The 15,525-nt window shown below is 52.2% G+C and overlaps 1 non-coding gene across 1 annotated transcript; it reads right to left on the bottom strand.

Annotated features, from left to right (window-relative positions):
- Positions 1–9,540: 9,540 nt before the first annotated feature.
- LOC123813182 lies at positions 9,541–9,646 on the bottom strand. Its single transcript, XR_006784676.1, has one exon. It is a non-coding gene; the product is annotated as a U6 spliceosomal RNA (small nuclear RNA).
- Positions 9,647–15,525: the final 5,879 nt, after the last annotated feature.

Below are 15,525 nucleotides of genomic sequence, written 5' to 3' on the forward strand. Positions count from 1 at the left end.
ATTGGGATTCACTGATCTGGCTGCTCCCTTAATGCTGCATGACCTAGGGCAAGTCTCTTCCCACTCTGAGCCTAGTTTCCTTACCTCAAAATGGGGATGATAATATTACCCACCTTTTCTGGTTTGGGGGAGAATTGAACAGCTATAGAGGTGCCTTGTACACAGTAGGCACTCATAATCCCCACCTATCTCCTCTGACTTCCTCAATGGGCAGGAGTACTTAGTGCAAGAAATACCCAGAGGCTCACCCTGGTGGCTGGGAAGCCCCGAGTGGCCCACCCTCATCTGACCATGGTCTCCCAGCACAGGCCTCACCAGTAAGGACCTTCTAACAGTGGGAGTGCTTAGAAGGTTTCTCTCTCTCGCCTGACTGGAACACTCTGGAAATGAGAGAACCATTTTGCTCGGAGCAAATCTTTCTCCAGCAACCTCCCACTTAGCAGTGGCTGGTTCAGGGAGGCCAGGTCGAAGCTGGAGCAGGGGGCTGGGATCTGGTTGAGTGGGGTTGAGGTTACCATGTCTGCTCCTGTACTGCTAGGCAGGCAGGGCCTTGGGAAACACCCAGTCAGCAGGACTCAGTCCTGTGCTCTGCTTCACCAGCCACCAGTGCCTGCTCATTTGGGGAACCATCTTAAATTATGAGCATGCCATCCAATCCCTAGCACCCAGCAAGTCCCACGCAGCAAAGAATCTCTTCTGCATTCAAAACTCTCCAAAAGAGGTCCCACATCTCCACTCAGCCCTCATTCCAGGGGCCACATTCCTCTCCCCTCCCCCTGCCAACTCCCAGAAATCCTTTTTCTAGACCTGTCCTAACCTCCTGCTACAAATCTGAAGCCTCTTTCCCTCATTCTCCATGACAATCCCAAGAATCTCTGGTTTGTCTCAAAATCATCTCTCAGGACCTTTTACATTTTTCTTCCATATCCAAGGATTAGGTCAAAATAGAGATAAAGAAACAGAGGCTTGAAAAATGGCAAGGGCGCCCTGGCCCAGTGGTTCAGTTGGTTGGAGCGTCATCCCATACACCAAAAGGTCATGGGTTTGAGTCCCAGTCAGGGCACATACCTAGGCTGCAGGTTCAATCCAGGCTGAGGTGCCTACGGGAGGCAACCAATTGATGTTTCTCTCTCCCGATATCTGTCTGTCTCTGTCTCTCTTTCAAAATAAAAATTAAAAAAAAAAACACCACAAACCAAACTCCCTCCCCCCATAGCCTCATGTGAGGATTAGAAAGCAAAAATGACAAGAGGAGGGGAGCCGTAAGACTGGCTTTTTCCTCCTGTCACCCTCCTCTCCTTTCTACCCCGGGAGTTCCTTCCAAATGGACTTTTTAAAGAAGCCACTACCCCCACCTCTTCTTTTTCTTTTTCCAGAAATCTAACTTTTGAAATCAATTTTTAAAATATTTGCCTGTGTAGGAGAAATACATTTATTTGGACAGGAAGGGTTTTTAAAAAAGGCTTAGTTACCAGTTTTTCCATGAAGGTTTCCAGCCCACAGAGGTCTCTCCCTTCTATAAATACTTTAGCACAACTTGGCTTTATTACATACTCTCCGGTTTTATAATAAAGTAACATATTTATGAAAATATGTGACGCTAAAACACACCTGTGTGGCTCACGACGGCAGTGTGAGGTGGTGGGAGTGGCCGGCCCAAGAGGCCTGGGACCGACACTGGTTCCACTATTAGCGCCTGTGTGAGTGACTTCAGGGAAGTTACCTTCTCTGAGCTTCAGCTTCTTCATTTGAAACACAAGGATGGTAACACAACCATCTCACAGGGCTGTCGTGAAGAAGGCATCTGTGCTGGCAGAGATAAAGAATGGTGGCAAGGAATCTGGCACATGGTAGCAGACCTGCCATTTGCATACAGGCCTTGAGGGGAAGGCAGGCTGGGGGACTCATCTGAAAGCTGCACGTGAAAAGCACTCACTGGGGCTTTACTCAGCTGGTATTTGGGGGCTCGAGGAGCTGCACAGGTGATGGAGGCAATGTCACCTCTTAGTGTCACTACACATGTCCAGTACATTTCAGTCCCCTTGTTGTCTCCTCGCCTCAAATCGCTCAGCTAGTCAGTGGTCAAACCAGAACCACAGTCCAGGTCTTCTGACTTCCAGATGAGTGCTCTAGTTTCTATCTGCCATCTTATTCCTTCATACCGTAGCCCCTTCTCTTTCCACACAAATTCCAGTAACTATCACATAGCCCCTATTGCCCATAGGAAAACTGAGGAAGGAAAAGGTCAACTATTTGCATGGCTCAGGAGCTAGGACTAGAGGGCAAAACAGATGCCCTGGCCAGGGCAGTCCCACATTCTGGAAAATTCCTTCCTAAGGGAGGGCAAGATCATGTCACAGAAAGCTGGTTCCTACACTGATGGGGAGGCAGGACACAGAGCAAGTTATAACATATTGCCAACAGATCCAAGAGGAAGCCTCCCAGAGGCCTTGAGCTGGCATTGGGGTGGAACCTGGAGGGGTGATCCAGGAGGCCTCCCTGGAAGAAGAGAACATGGGGCACAGTGTGAAGGGAGAGATTGGATCAGGCAAGTCAGAGAGAAGGGACAGCATCACTCAAAGGAAAAAGGTTGACCTTAAAGTTCACAGGACTAGGGTAGGGGCAAGGTTTAGATCCTGAGGGTGGTTAAGCTCCCAGACCCAGGTCAATCAGCCAGACCCTTAGTGGTCTTTCCCATATGCCCCTCCATCGCACAGAAGTAGAAGCACTCCACCTAACTTCACCCAGTCAGGGAGATACCATTCCACCTCACCTCCCCCGGCCCACTGTGGGCAGGGTGAAAGCATGTGAAAGGGGTTTTCCAGCCCAACTGGGTCCAGAAGGGGCTCCCCTGCCTAGGGTCTGGCCCTGAGTGAGGAGAGCCACAGTGGACAGGATTCCCTTAGAGGTTCCCTTTCTTGTCTGAGGATGGAGAAGTATCTATCTGGTTGGGGTACCTCCACCCCTCCCCAGGTTTAGGAGCAATTAAAGGGGAAAAACTGGGGGCACAAAGACAAGACTTTCCTGGGGCTGTCCCAGGGATGGAGAGCCTTGGAGGGACACCCGGGGATGGAGTTACCTGCTCTGAATTATATATAGGATGAGGAGGCCCAATTGGGGGCTTTTTTGAATTGCCTCCACATTTGCTCTTCCCTGGTTGCCATGGAAGGGCGGCAGGGCCAGCGTGAAAAAGTGGCCAGGGTCACCAGGCTGGAATTAAAGCCAATATATCCTCTAATCCAAGCCAGGCTCTTTAATAATAACAAACAGAAATCTTCTGTAACTATTTTTTTATTACAAAATCAAACACGTTCGTTGTAAACAAATGCAAACAGTTAAAGAACTACGTGATTTACGAAGTGAGAGGCCGGTAATCCATTCCCAGCGGAATGGAGTTTGGTAATCTGGTGTCGGCTTCCACTTCTGTCCACGCCTCCAGAGATCGGATCTGGCGCCGCGGGCCCTCTTCGAGGAGCCGGGACCGGAACGCCGGGCCGGAAGTAAAAGGGCCAGGGCCCGCCGCTGCGCCGCGGCCGTGGTCGGGCCTCACGTCGCGCTCCCGGGGGGCAGCCTCTCTGCCCCGCGCCAGGCCCGGCTGGGCCGGCTGGAGCCGGGGGAAGCCGCTACGTCACAGGGCTGACCGGAGGAAGCCCACGCTGGGTCCAGCCAGGATTCCATTACATCACCCCAAGACGCGGAGCGGTCGCAGGGCAAACACTGCGGCAAACCATTGGCCGCCCTTCCAACCAGTAGCACGAGAGTATGCAAATCAGCCATGGAGCGTTCTCTCCCTTTGGGCCTGGTGTACGCAAATAGAAGTCTCAGGGAGCCTGGGCGCTTTGGATGCAGACAGAAAGGGGCCCGAAATCCGTAGGCGGCTGGTTTGGGATTTGCCATCCCAAATCTGGTCCAGCCAGCCCTGAAGGGAATGGAGTGTAATAAAGGGTCAGCGCCCTTAATTCTCCAGTTGTCTTTCCAGTTAGACGCTGCTTTTTGGAGATTCAGGTTAACCTAACAAATGGTGCAAAAAATATTTAGGTCAATTTAGAAAGGAAAAGGAAGAAATAAGAAATAAAGAGATACAGAAAGCTGGAACGTACTTTGGAGAACACCTAGGCCAGCCCTCTCGCGAGGGACACAGCAAAGAACACATCAGACACAGCCCCTGGCCCAAGCGTACAGCCCATTAGGGGAGACTAATGTTAAATCATCGTGCAAATAAGTAATAGTACCATAAAGAGAAAACGAAATGCAGCATGCCAATGAGATATTTAACGTGGAGCTGTGATTCAAAGGGTGGGTGGTGAATAAGGGAAGCTTCTCCCAGGAAGTAATTTTTCAACTGAGGAATATTTGTCAGGTGGAGAATGGGGGAAAATGGCATGAGCTCCAGGGAGAGGAGATAATATAAGGGGAAGCCCAGAGTGGGACAGGGCTTGGTTCATTCAACAGCAGAACAGGTGAATGAGTGGCCACAGTGAAGACAGAGAGGAGTGCCTGGGCCAGCCCTGCGGGATCCTGTGCTGGGCACTATCCTTGCTTTGTTTCTTTTTCCTTCTTTCAATAGCCCTACACGGTATGTTCAGTGCTGAGGGAACTGAGGCTCCAAGAGGTTAAATAATGTGCCCCATGTCACACAGCTGAGAAAGCAGAATGTGGATATGTATCCAGGTCGATGTGGCCCCAAAGCCTATGCATTGAACCATTAGTATGTATTGCCTCCCAGAGTGGAGTCTGAGGTTCAGAGAGGTGAAGTTATTTACCCCAAATTCCATGGTTTGCAACAGAGTTGGGATGCCCATAGAGGTCTGAAGATTTTTCACTGGGCTGTGAAAGGGAGCGCTCATAATGGCAGGGCGATGGGGGGGGGCGGTGAGAGACAGGAAGGGTGGGGAGAGAAAGGGTCCTCTCTGTGCAAACGTCGGGGTTTGCTAGAACTTGCCCAGAGTTTGAGGTTTTCTGACATGGAGAGAGGTAGACGTTTTTAATTATCTGTCCCTAGGGGGCTGCTGCTGGCGAGCAGGCCCCTGCCTTCCAAGCTGTAGGGTTTGGCCTGCCCAGGCAGCTTGGATTAGCTGGATCTTTTGTGCTGTCCCAGTTGCCAAGCAACACCATCCCTCCTGCGCTCACTGTCAGGAACAGCTCTGGTTACTGGTGACAACTCCCAGGGGAACACCTGGAGAGATCTGGAGGCAGGAGGCAGAGAGGCTAAGCCCTTCTCCTTACAGGTTCACCTGGAAGTGGAGTGGGTATCCCCTAGCTCTCTGGTGTGCCTTTGGGAACCTGTCTCCCCTGTGCCTCCACTGTGGGCTCAGAAGTACAGGACCCACAGGCACACAAGGAAGGTGGCACAGGCATGGGCAGCACCTCGGCACAGGCAGGGCCTTTGAATGAGTCTGGCTACAGGAAATTGGTGGAAATTCCTGCCTCTGCATCTGAGCCCCAAGAAGAGCAGGAGCATGTGTATGTGTGTGTGTGGCCATCCAATCCATCACTGAATAGGCAATATTGTCAGGAAGGTGGACAACTCACCCACCTTCCATCGCTCCCTTGTGAAAAGTCCCACACTTCTCCACCTGAAGATGGGAAATGCCTCCTTGTTGTGGAGTCATGGGGTAGAGAAGTCCTAACTCCCTGGCTGTGCCTAGCCCACTGACGGATTTAGGGAGAAATAATTGAGTGGTTTAACTGTTAGATAATTTAAAGCATTAGAGCAATACTTTTATCATTTTAAGGAGAGGGGTTTTTTTTAAAGGACTAGGTATCTTAAAGGCATAGAATTGGAATGCCCATGATCATAATTTGTAACATATCATTACCATATGCTGGGAGAACAGCCTCCCATGCCCCAGTGGTCTGCAAAAGTCTGTTCAAGTTGCTCTCAGATATCCGGAGGGGGGGGGTATCTAGAGGGGGCATCAGAGTGTGCAGGCACCCCCTTGGATCCAGGGGCCATGAGTGCAGTGACTGAGTAAGCTGCAACATGAGAGGTGTGGGCATGGGAGTGGGGTGCAGCCCTGGAGTAATGAAGCCAGCAGCCCCCATCCCATCCCCAGTCCCTCAGGCTCCTAATGCTCTCTGTGGGATCCTTAGCAGAAGACACCAAGGAGTGGATCCTGGCTCTTCCTGGTGCAGGCTGCAGAAATCCCAGCGCACTTTCTCTGGGCAAGTCTTGGGCTCCCAGAACCTAGGGAGGCTGCCATGGGCGTGGTGTGGCTGCGAGCTGCCTCAGCCACTCAGGCTTGTGAGTGGGATAGTCCCTCAGACACTCACACCATAAATGTCCAGACACAGAGTCACTTTGGAACTGTCCTCTGCAGGCCAGGCAGCGCCTGCTCACAGGGAAGGCTGGGTAATCTGAGCTGCTGGCAGGCCCTCAGGTCACTTCAGACACAGTCAGCTGATGCTCCTGGGGCCATTCATCATGCCCCCAGCCCAGCCCAGCCCTGCCATGGCTATTTCCAGTCTCTGGGTATGAAGCAGATTATATAACAGGCTGGAAGCCAGGGGCTGGACTATATGCTCAGTAGGGGCACTGTGGCAAGGGATGGGGCATCTCCCACCCCCACTGCCAGGCCAGCCTCTCAGAGCCCCATTCTCCCTGTGGAGATGTGGGGTGGGGGAGCTACACATCTGGTGGAATCCCTGTGGACTGCCTGGTGTCTGCCAGCACACTTTTCACCCCCTCTCTCCCAACCTGGCCCAGAAGGTGGCGCAGCCTCCTTCCCCCCAGGAATTTGAAGCCACCAAGTAGCTTCTTCTTTACCCACTCAGCCCTGCATAGCTCCTGTTCTCTCTCTCTCCTGTGACCCTCAGAGGAAGAGGTGGGTGCGTTTGCTGCTGACCCCACTGAGAGAACCCCGTACCCATGTCTGCAGCCCCTTTCTGACTCTGGTGGGGCCTGAAAGTTTTCACTGGGTGGTTAAGCAGGATTCAAATACACTTTTTCACATTGTGGCTTTGTAAACTTGTTGGGCTTCAGTATGCATCTGGGAAATAGAACAATATCTTCTTCTCAGTACAGTTGTGGCCATGAGGGCTAAGGAGCTCATTCCAGGAGACACAGTGCTCAGGTCTGAGTCTCAGCCCCACCCGTGTGGCGTGGGCAGGCTACTGAGGCTCTCTAGGCCTCAGTTTCCTCCCGAGCAGATGTAGAAAGAGATACCACCCAGCTCCCAGAGCCGCGAGGATCCCGTGAGGCTCTATGCATAAGTCACTTACACAGCGCCTGGCACAGGTCAGCACCGTCTAAGTGTTGGCTATAATTAGACAATGTTTGGAGATCACGTTCCTCAGCCGTGGCTCCTAATAAGCTCTTGGTGAGAGGTAGATGTTATTTTTAGCTTCTTCTTTCTCCTTCACCATCTTCATCCTCTTTATAAACCCACGTTTATTCAGCTGTGCAGTTCCTTGTAAGTGCCATCTAATCGCTCCTCTTTTGTTGCTAATCTGCTGCCACCACCAATAAAGACCTGTATAAATTATATTTGCCTGGTGTTCACCTTCACAAAATATTTCACAGGCACTCCCGCCTGGGTCTCACAGCAAACCTGTGACAGCAGTGCAGCTCGTGTCATCGCCCTCATTTTTGCCGCCGAGCAGGGACACGGTGTGATCTGTCCAGAAGCATCAGCTGCTAAAGGGTGTGCCCAGAAGAGCGGTCAGGGTATTCCGACCTCCGCCGCGGGAGCACGTGGCCTCGAGGATGTGGCCAGGGCATGCCAGCTCTGCGTTGCCAGGGCAGATTAGCGCAGGGGGCCCTCCCGCTTCCGGTCCCAGCCAGATTGCTCAGCGCCCACAGAGAGGGAGGAGAAAGGCCTTCGGGATTTATAAATATCTCCCATCCTAGCCCCAGCCCAGAGACCCCTAAATGCTGTGTGGTGGTGCCCTCTACTGGACAGAAGTGGCCTCCACTGGACTGCTGCCTCTGAAGGGAGAAAAGGGAGGGCAGCCTCTGTTCACATTCACACAAAAAATCTCTCCATGGCCTGCTATGTGCCAGGAGGTCTTCTAGGAATCATAGAGGAGGGGGGAAAACCTCACAAAAACCCTACTCTTCATGCTGATACATCGGGCAGGGATGGGGGTGCTGAGTACAGATAAAAATGTAGAATATGAGGCTATGTAACGAGAAGTGCTATGAAGAAAAAGAGAGCAGGTGAGTGGCTAAAAAATGACAGAAATTGTTAATTATAGAGAAACATGGGTGGGATCCTAGGGAAGTGAGGAAAAGGATCCTATCTGGGGACAAGGCCAGCAAGGCAGAAGGTGAGCTGGAGGTGCTGAGAAGGGGAAACTCTGGGTGCAGACTGAAGGGACAATGAGACCCATGTGGCTGAGTGCAGAGCTGGGGAGAGAGCGAGCTCAGAAATGGGTATGTCTCCTTTCTTTCTCTGGAGGTGCAAGAAATAATTCTCCTCCCCCCCTTTTAAGTTCTTCTGCTGGGCTAATAATCATTCTTAACACGAGATAGATTAACAGGAGAAAACTTTCAGAAATTCATTATGGACACATATGCCGGGGGTGCCATGAGACCGGAAGATGCACTGGGCAGTTAAGGTTTATATGACATTTTGGACAAAGAAGACAGGGAGCGGGGTCTAGGATTTTAACAGAAAACAGGTAATTTACAAGTAGATGAGAAAGAGCAAACAGTTGGTAAACAAGTCCTCCCGGGTCACCCAGAAGCAATGGGATGCTGAGGGAGTCCAACACACAGGTATCTGCCATATGTAGCTCATATATGATGCTAGGGTGGTGCTCCCTTCCTTCAAGCAGGTTTTTCTATCTGAATCTCTTTAGGCAGGTTGCGGGTTGGGAGTTGGTGGTGTCAGAATTCTTTATGTCTTTTGTCTCTTTTTCTTTTCTTTCTTTATTTTTATTTTGCTGTTGTTTTATTACAGTCTTCCCAAATTTTCCCCCATTGCTCTCCACTGCCCCGCCACCCCTCATCTCCCACAGTTAATCCCCATTCTGTTGTCCATGTCCATGGGTCCTTTATACATGTTCTTTGACTCAACCCTTCCCCTTCTTTCCACCCTTCTCCCCTGCCACTCCCTCCGGTTCCTTGTTTCTGTGTCTCTGGTTCTATTTTGCCCATTTTGTTGATTAGATTCCTGTTATGGGTTAGCATAATGCTCTCCAGTTCCATCCATGCTGTCGCAAAGGGTAGGAGCTCCTTCTTTCTTTCTGCTGCATAGAATTCCATTGTGTAAATGTACCATAGTTTTTTGATCCATTCACTTACTGATGGTCACTTAGTCTGTTTCTAGCACTTGGTTACTGTAAATAACACTGCTCTGAACATAGAGGTGCATAAGTTCTTTGAATTAAAAATATGCTGATGTGGCTCAGTGGATTGAGTGCTGGACTGAAAACCAAAGGATTGCCAGTTCAATTCCCAGTCAGGGCACATGCCTGGGTTGCAGGCCAAGTCCCCAGTTGGGGGGGGGGTGAGAGGCAACCACACGTTGATGTTTCTTTTCCTCTCTTTCTCCCTCCCTTCCCTTCTCTCTAAAAGTAAATAAATAAAATCTTAAAAAATATATGGAACACTTCACGAATTTGCGTGTCATCCTTGTGCAGGGGCCATGCTAATCTTCTCTGTATCGGTCTAATTTTAGTATATGTACTGCCAAGCAAGCAGTTTCTTTTTCTTTTTAAATTCATTATTTTTACTTTTCAATTACAGTCGACATACATTATATTAGTTTCAGAACTACAACATAGTGATTAGACACTTATATAAACTCGCAAGGTGATCACTCCACTATGTCTAGTATCCACCTGACACCATCTTTTGTTTCTTAATAACCAGTTTAAAATCAATACCTCAAAAGGCATCATTTTAGGATGGCAAAACTTTGGGCCCCTTTATTACTGTTACGGCGCATGTGAGAGGGAGCGTAGGTGCACACTCCCAGCACCACGCGGCTGCGAGCGTCCTGCTCCAAACACAAACACGTTAACATCGACTAACAAGTGCTGAGCTGGCTGTGTCTGAGGCTTAGCCACAGCCTGATAAACTGGTATTCCTGGCATTATTGCCACTTTGCAGATGAGGAACAGGCTGAGAAAGGTAGAGGTTATGCAGTTTGCCCAACGATGGAAATATAAAGTCACAGAGCAGGGACTTAAATCTGGGTTTGTCTGACTCCAGAATCCAGGTTTTTAATCAATAATCGTGCACTTGGAGAAAAAAGGGGGGCAGTACATAAGACAGCATGCAGAGTATGGCAAAACATCAAACTGTGTTGCCCTCCAAGGATGGATGAATGATGCCCTCTTTCCACTGCGGGACAGGCAGGGACGGGGGAAAGATTATTAACCCCCCGAAGGCAGGAGAGAACGCCCTTGGCATTTACCACAATCACACCCTCTACCCGGATACTCCCTCTGGGTTTACCAACTGTCTTCTTTTACTGTCTTACACTTAGTCTTCACAGCTGCTATATCACAGGGTAGGAACCCAAGCTTCAGGGGGTGCGGGGACTCAGATAGTTTGTAGCATAGCTGGGACCAGGACCGACATCTATATATTCCGTGTCCTCCAGGATTCAGGTCAAAGAAAGAAGACGGATAGGAGTCCAAGAGGGACAAGGGAGGTCTGAAACCTGGCAGTCAAGGGGGCAGGGCGAGGACGCGAGGAAGAAGTGAAGCAGTACCCGAGTCTTCCCAGAAGAGGGCGACGCCTCCCCAAAGGTCCGCAAACCTGCTGGGGCCACAGCCCAGGCGTGGACCGACCCCTCCCGAGGCCCAGGGAGCCGGGAGGAGCGTGGGGGTTTCGTTGCCTGGATTCTGAAGATGTGGGGGTGTGGAGATGCTGTGGGGCAAGGGAGGGAGGAAGAACCCTCAGGGGTGGTTGCCCAGTGGGTTCCGTGTAGGTATCTGTGATGGGGTCAAGTGTGCTGGGGCGGCTGGGAGAGTGAGGCGTGAGCTTAGCTGGAGGTGCCGGTAAGCGTGGGCAAGGAGAAGGTCCTGGCGTGGGCGAGGGACGGGGTGCAGAATGTCTGTGGGACTTCCTGAAGCGGCAAGATTTGCTGCTTGGGAGAGGCAGTTACTCACTCAGGCTTTGCCAACTGTTTCCCTTCCAGCTTCCAAACACCACCCAGAGTCCCCATTGCCACCCCCGCCCCAGCTAATAGCAGCTGTGCCCCCAGACTGGAAACTGCCTCTGCAATTTCAGCCCTCAGCCTCATGCTGGGCGGAGGTGGGGAGGAGGGTGCCCAGCTGACTCCATCCAGCTCCTGCCACCCCCCCAACCCACTCAACCAAGCCCAGAACTCCAAGATCAGTCCTGCAGCCCCTTGGCAGCTCATGGGGCTGCTCTCCACCAGGCACCACCACCAACCAGTCTGACCTCTCCTTGCTGACCCCCAACTATTGGTCTAGACTTCTCAGCCCCAACCTCTTCTCCCCTCCCCTCACCCTTGAGCATTGGCTACACCCGGCAAGTCCTGGATACCTGGGTTGTATCCCAACCCCTGCCTCTAACAGACGTGTCTAATGGGACCTCTTTGCCCCCCAGAACTTCCAGGCTGTGGGGGTGATGGCCACCACACACACCAAAACTTACACCCATGGTGACGCCCAAAGTGGCTCTCTGCAGTGGGAGGCACCGGTCCTCAGCCACCGGAGGATGACAAGGAGACAACCTCAGAGGGGTCTGAGTTCTGGCAGTGTTTGGAGTGCCAGGGTTCTAGGAGGAGGGAGCCCAGAGCTCTCCAGAATCGTCTTCATTCAACATCTAGTCCATAAATCCTTACTGAGCATCTGGGGTGTTTTTAAAAATACCGATGCTCCAATGCACCTCAGAACTCCCTACTCAGGACAGCCCTACCTACTGTTAAATGAGCCCCCAGCAATTTGTTGCAATAGCTGGTTATCACCGGTCTTGCATTCACTTCACCAGAGACTGCCTTCCTCAGTCAGCGTGAGAGTAGAGGGAGCTACAGGTGGGGCCTGGGAGGTCTGTCACTCTGACAGGTGGGGAGGGGCATGGCGGTGCTCAGTGGACCTGGCCCTCTCTGAGGGGAGCTGTTAAGTGACTCTGTCGGGTAGCAGCAAGGAATGAGGACCAGAGGGGTAGTATTTGCATAATTTTTACTTTTTGCGTAGAATTATTTGTTCTCTACTGAAAGGCTAAACCCCCAGAACAGAATATTCACCGTGGTTGGGGTGGGGGGTCTCCCTTAGAGCACAATTTTTTGTCTTAGAGTTTTGTATGTGTGCTTCTTCCCCTCTCCCCACACCCCAGGCCATGAGCCTTTAGACCACGTGGGCTTCCGACAGAGAAGGTGTGCTGGTTGAAATAAGTTTCGTTTGATAACTGAAGCTCTGGACTCACTGTTACTCTATTCAGACACACTGCCTTCCATCCGTGTTGTTTGCCTGCCCACTCGATGCCAAGCTCGGCGAGGGTCAGAGAGGTTAAGATGGGTTGTCGGGTCTGGAGGAGACTCCACTTTCTGCTCGTGGGGCAGGGCTGGGGAAGGGCAGAAGAGGCAGGCTCTAGGAGTGAGAGCTGCTTTCCCAGCACCCAACTGCTGCTCCACTCTGGTCTGTAAGGTCAGAGCTGAGGTGCAGTGTCCCAAGGTCACCACCAGGGGCCAGGTGCACCTGCTCCACTCTCCAATGAATGTCTCAGTTCCTGGATACTTTATTCTATTGAGGAAGCCTCATTGGTCCCCTGTCCTGTCCTCTCCACAGCCCCAGGTTCCCCTCCCTCCCTCCCTCCCTCCCTCCCTCCCTCTCTCTCTCTCTCTCTCTCTCTTTCTCTCTCTCTTTCTCCTCTTTCTCTCTCTCCCTCCCTCCCTCCCTCTCGCTTCTTGTAGCCCTTCACTTCCTCCTTTAGGTCATCCAATATAGACATCAGTGCGGGACCAGGCAGCCTCCCAAAAACACAGCCTGACATTTCTCTTGACCCTTGGGGAGCCCCACAACCTCCAAGTTCCCCATCTTCATGAGTGACTGACTGGTGATCAGGGAGTGCCTTCTATTGTCTCACCTCTTCTCCTCCTGCTGCCATTCAGCTCAAGGTCTCTGGTTTTGTCTATGAGCAAACCAGAGTGTGAGGTTCCCTCCTCACAGGGTTCCTTATGTGGGTCAACAAAGCTTGTGGCCAAGGCCAAGCCTCTTGTTTGGTCCCTGAAACCTGGTCCCAAGAGGTCCCTGCTTTGATGGGCACGCTCTCGCCTGGCTGCAGGATGGCACTCACACTGCGGAACCCTGTCCCCTCTGACCCCACCCCCTCCTCCTTCTGCTGTCTAGCCCATCGCAGAACCTGCTCCTTCAGGTCCCACCTTCCATATACAATCTGTGCTCCCACTTTCCCCCCAAAAGGGAGTCCCACAGCTTTAAAGATTTAGCTCCTCTAAAGAGTCCTTTCCCACCTTGACCCTGTCCTCGCACTCCTTCCTCCAGGAAGCCTTCCCACTCTGCAATCCAAGCTCTAGGGACAAACAGATATGAGAGGATGCTGGCTCTGCCAGGTGCTGCCTACCTTAACCTCTCTAACCTCAGTTTCTGCATCTGTGAAACGGGGACACAATTCACGGCTCTCAGATATGCTGTGAGGCCTAAGTGAGGTGATTGGTGTGGAAGTGCTGACTTAGCACAGCGCTGGGTGCACAGCAGGTGCTGAGGGAGATACTCCCCTGACCTTCCCTTAAGGGAAGCCACCCCCACTGTTCCCCAGCTCTGGCCTGCTGATGGGAACCTTTGCGCACTGGGTGCTTCGGTCCTTCCCCAAAACTCCTGGGCAAAGGGGAAAGAACCAGGGGTCTCAGGAAAGGGCAGCCGCCGTGCTGAGGAGATGGGGCAGCCTCAGGGCTGTGTGGGGGGCTCAGACCAGAGTTGTACCTGCAGGGCTGTGTCCTCCCATTTCAATGCCCAAGGCCTGGAGTGGTATCTACTCTCCTCCTCCTCTCTGGAATTATCAGGGGCCCCTTCTGTCCTAGGGATGGGGAAGGGCTCCCCAGAGTCCTCTGAGGCTCTGAGAGGACCAGAAGGCCAGTCGGAGGTGAAGGAAGGGAGGCAGAGCAGGAGGAATAACGACCACACAGTATTGTGAGTGCTTGCTCCTTTCCTACCCACCCCCACCCCTCCACCAAACACGATCCCTGGATTAATTTTTAGCATCGCAGCTCACACATTAGTCACTCCCTGTCACCCACCTACACGGCAGGAGGCTGCTGTGCCGGTGCCATCATCCTATCAGCTGAGAGGTGGGATCCAGCCCCACCCTGGGTACCCCCTCTCTCTCCTCTGGGTGCACACGGCTAGTGGCTAGCCAGGAGCCCCCTTTGGCCTGGGCAAGGGGTGCTGACTTCACTCCCGGGACAAGCTGCATGGGGGCGGGGTGGGGGGAGAACCAGCTGGTAGGAAAGTGGCTGGGCATCTATTCTGGGAGGAGAAAGCCAGGGAGGCCCTTACAGTCCCCACCCCCAGTAAGGTACCAGTTATGCTCAGGCATCTGGTCTGCTGAGAGCCCTGGGCTCTGGGAGCAGAGATGTGGGCCCCTCTCCTAGACCTGAGCCCCTGGGAGTGGCTTTGTCATCACAGCAGAGCAGCTGTTCAAACAGGGAGCTTAGGGAAGCTCCATTTTCTTAATCAAATGGCCTCCCTTCCCTGGACCAGGGAGGGTAGGGCAGCCAGGTGTAGGTGCCTTCTCTGGAGTTGACACCCAGCCCCCAAGGGATTGTGTGAGAGGGGCCCACAGAGGCCAACTCCAGATGGGGCAGGGGAAGGGCTGAGAGGTGGGGGGGCAATGGCCACCCCTATACAGGGCTGGCCCCAAGGTGACATTCCCATTTATTGATTGTCTGCTGTGTGCCAGGCTGTTAGGCCCTGGAGGTACAAGGTAAACAAGGAGGTTTCCTGCCTTAGGAAGGCACAATGCAGACAGACGCAGAAGTCAGGCAAATTACCAATCGGTTGTAAGTGCTATAAAGAAAGAAAAATGGAGGGAGGGCTCAAGAAGAATAATAATGGGGCCAGGGAATGGCTTCTGATCAGATCAGGGAAACCTGTCTGAGGAGGACCTGAGGAGGGAGGAATCAGCCTTGGAAAGTAAGAGTATTCCGGGCAGAGAAAACAGCACGGGCAAGGCCAGGGGCAGGGAAGAGCTTGGCATGTTTGAGGAATAGGACTAGAAAGAACAGTGCGGCTTACACATGATAAAGTGACATGGAAGGAGGAACCTTCTGAGCTTGAAGAAAGGCAGGGACCAGATACTGGAGGTCTTCACACATCAGGGCTCCCGATGCGAAATTGCTGGGTCTGGGGGGCTGCTGCAACCCAGAGGAAGGGATGCCTTTTGTAAGTCATCTGTCCAGACGGACACCATGCTATGGATAAGCTATGGAAAACAGTTCGGATCCCATTCTTTTGTTCCGGGGGAGTCACAATGGGTTTTAAGCAGAGGAGGGTTGTGATCTGATTGCCGTTTTAGAAGGCTCACCCTGACTGCTTGCTGTGTGTAGGGATGGCCTGTGGGGAAGGGAGGAGGCAGGGAGCCCACTAGGG

The sequence above is a fragment of the Phyllostomus hastatus genome, unplaced genomic scaffold, assembly GCF_019186645.2.
Source record: "Phyllostomus hastatus isolate PE091 unplaced genomic scaffold, TTU_PhHast_1.1 phas_scaffold_93, whole genome shotgun sequence".
Taxonomy (NCBI): domain Eukaryota; kingdom Metazoa; phylum Chordata; class Mammalia; order Chiroptera; family Phyllostomidae; genus Phyllostomus; species Phyllostomus hastatus.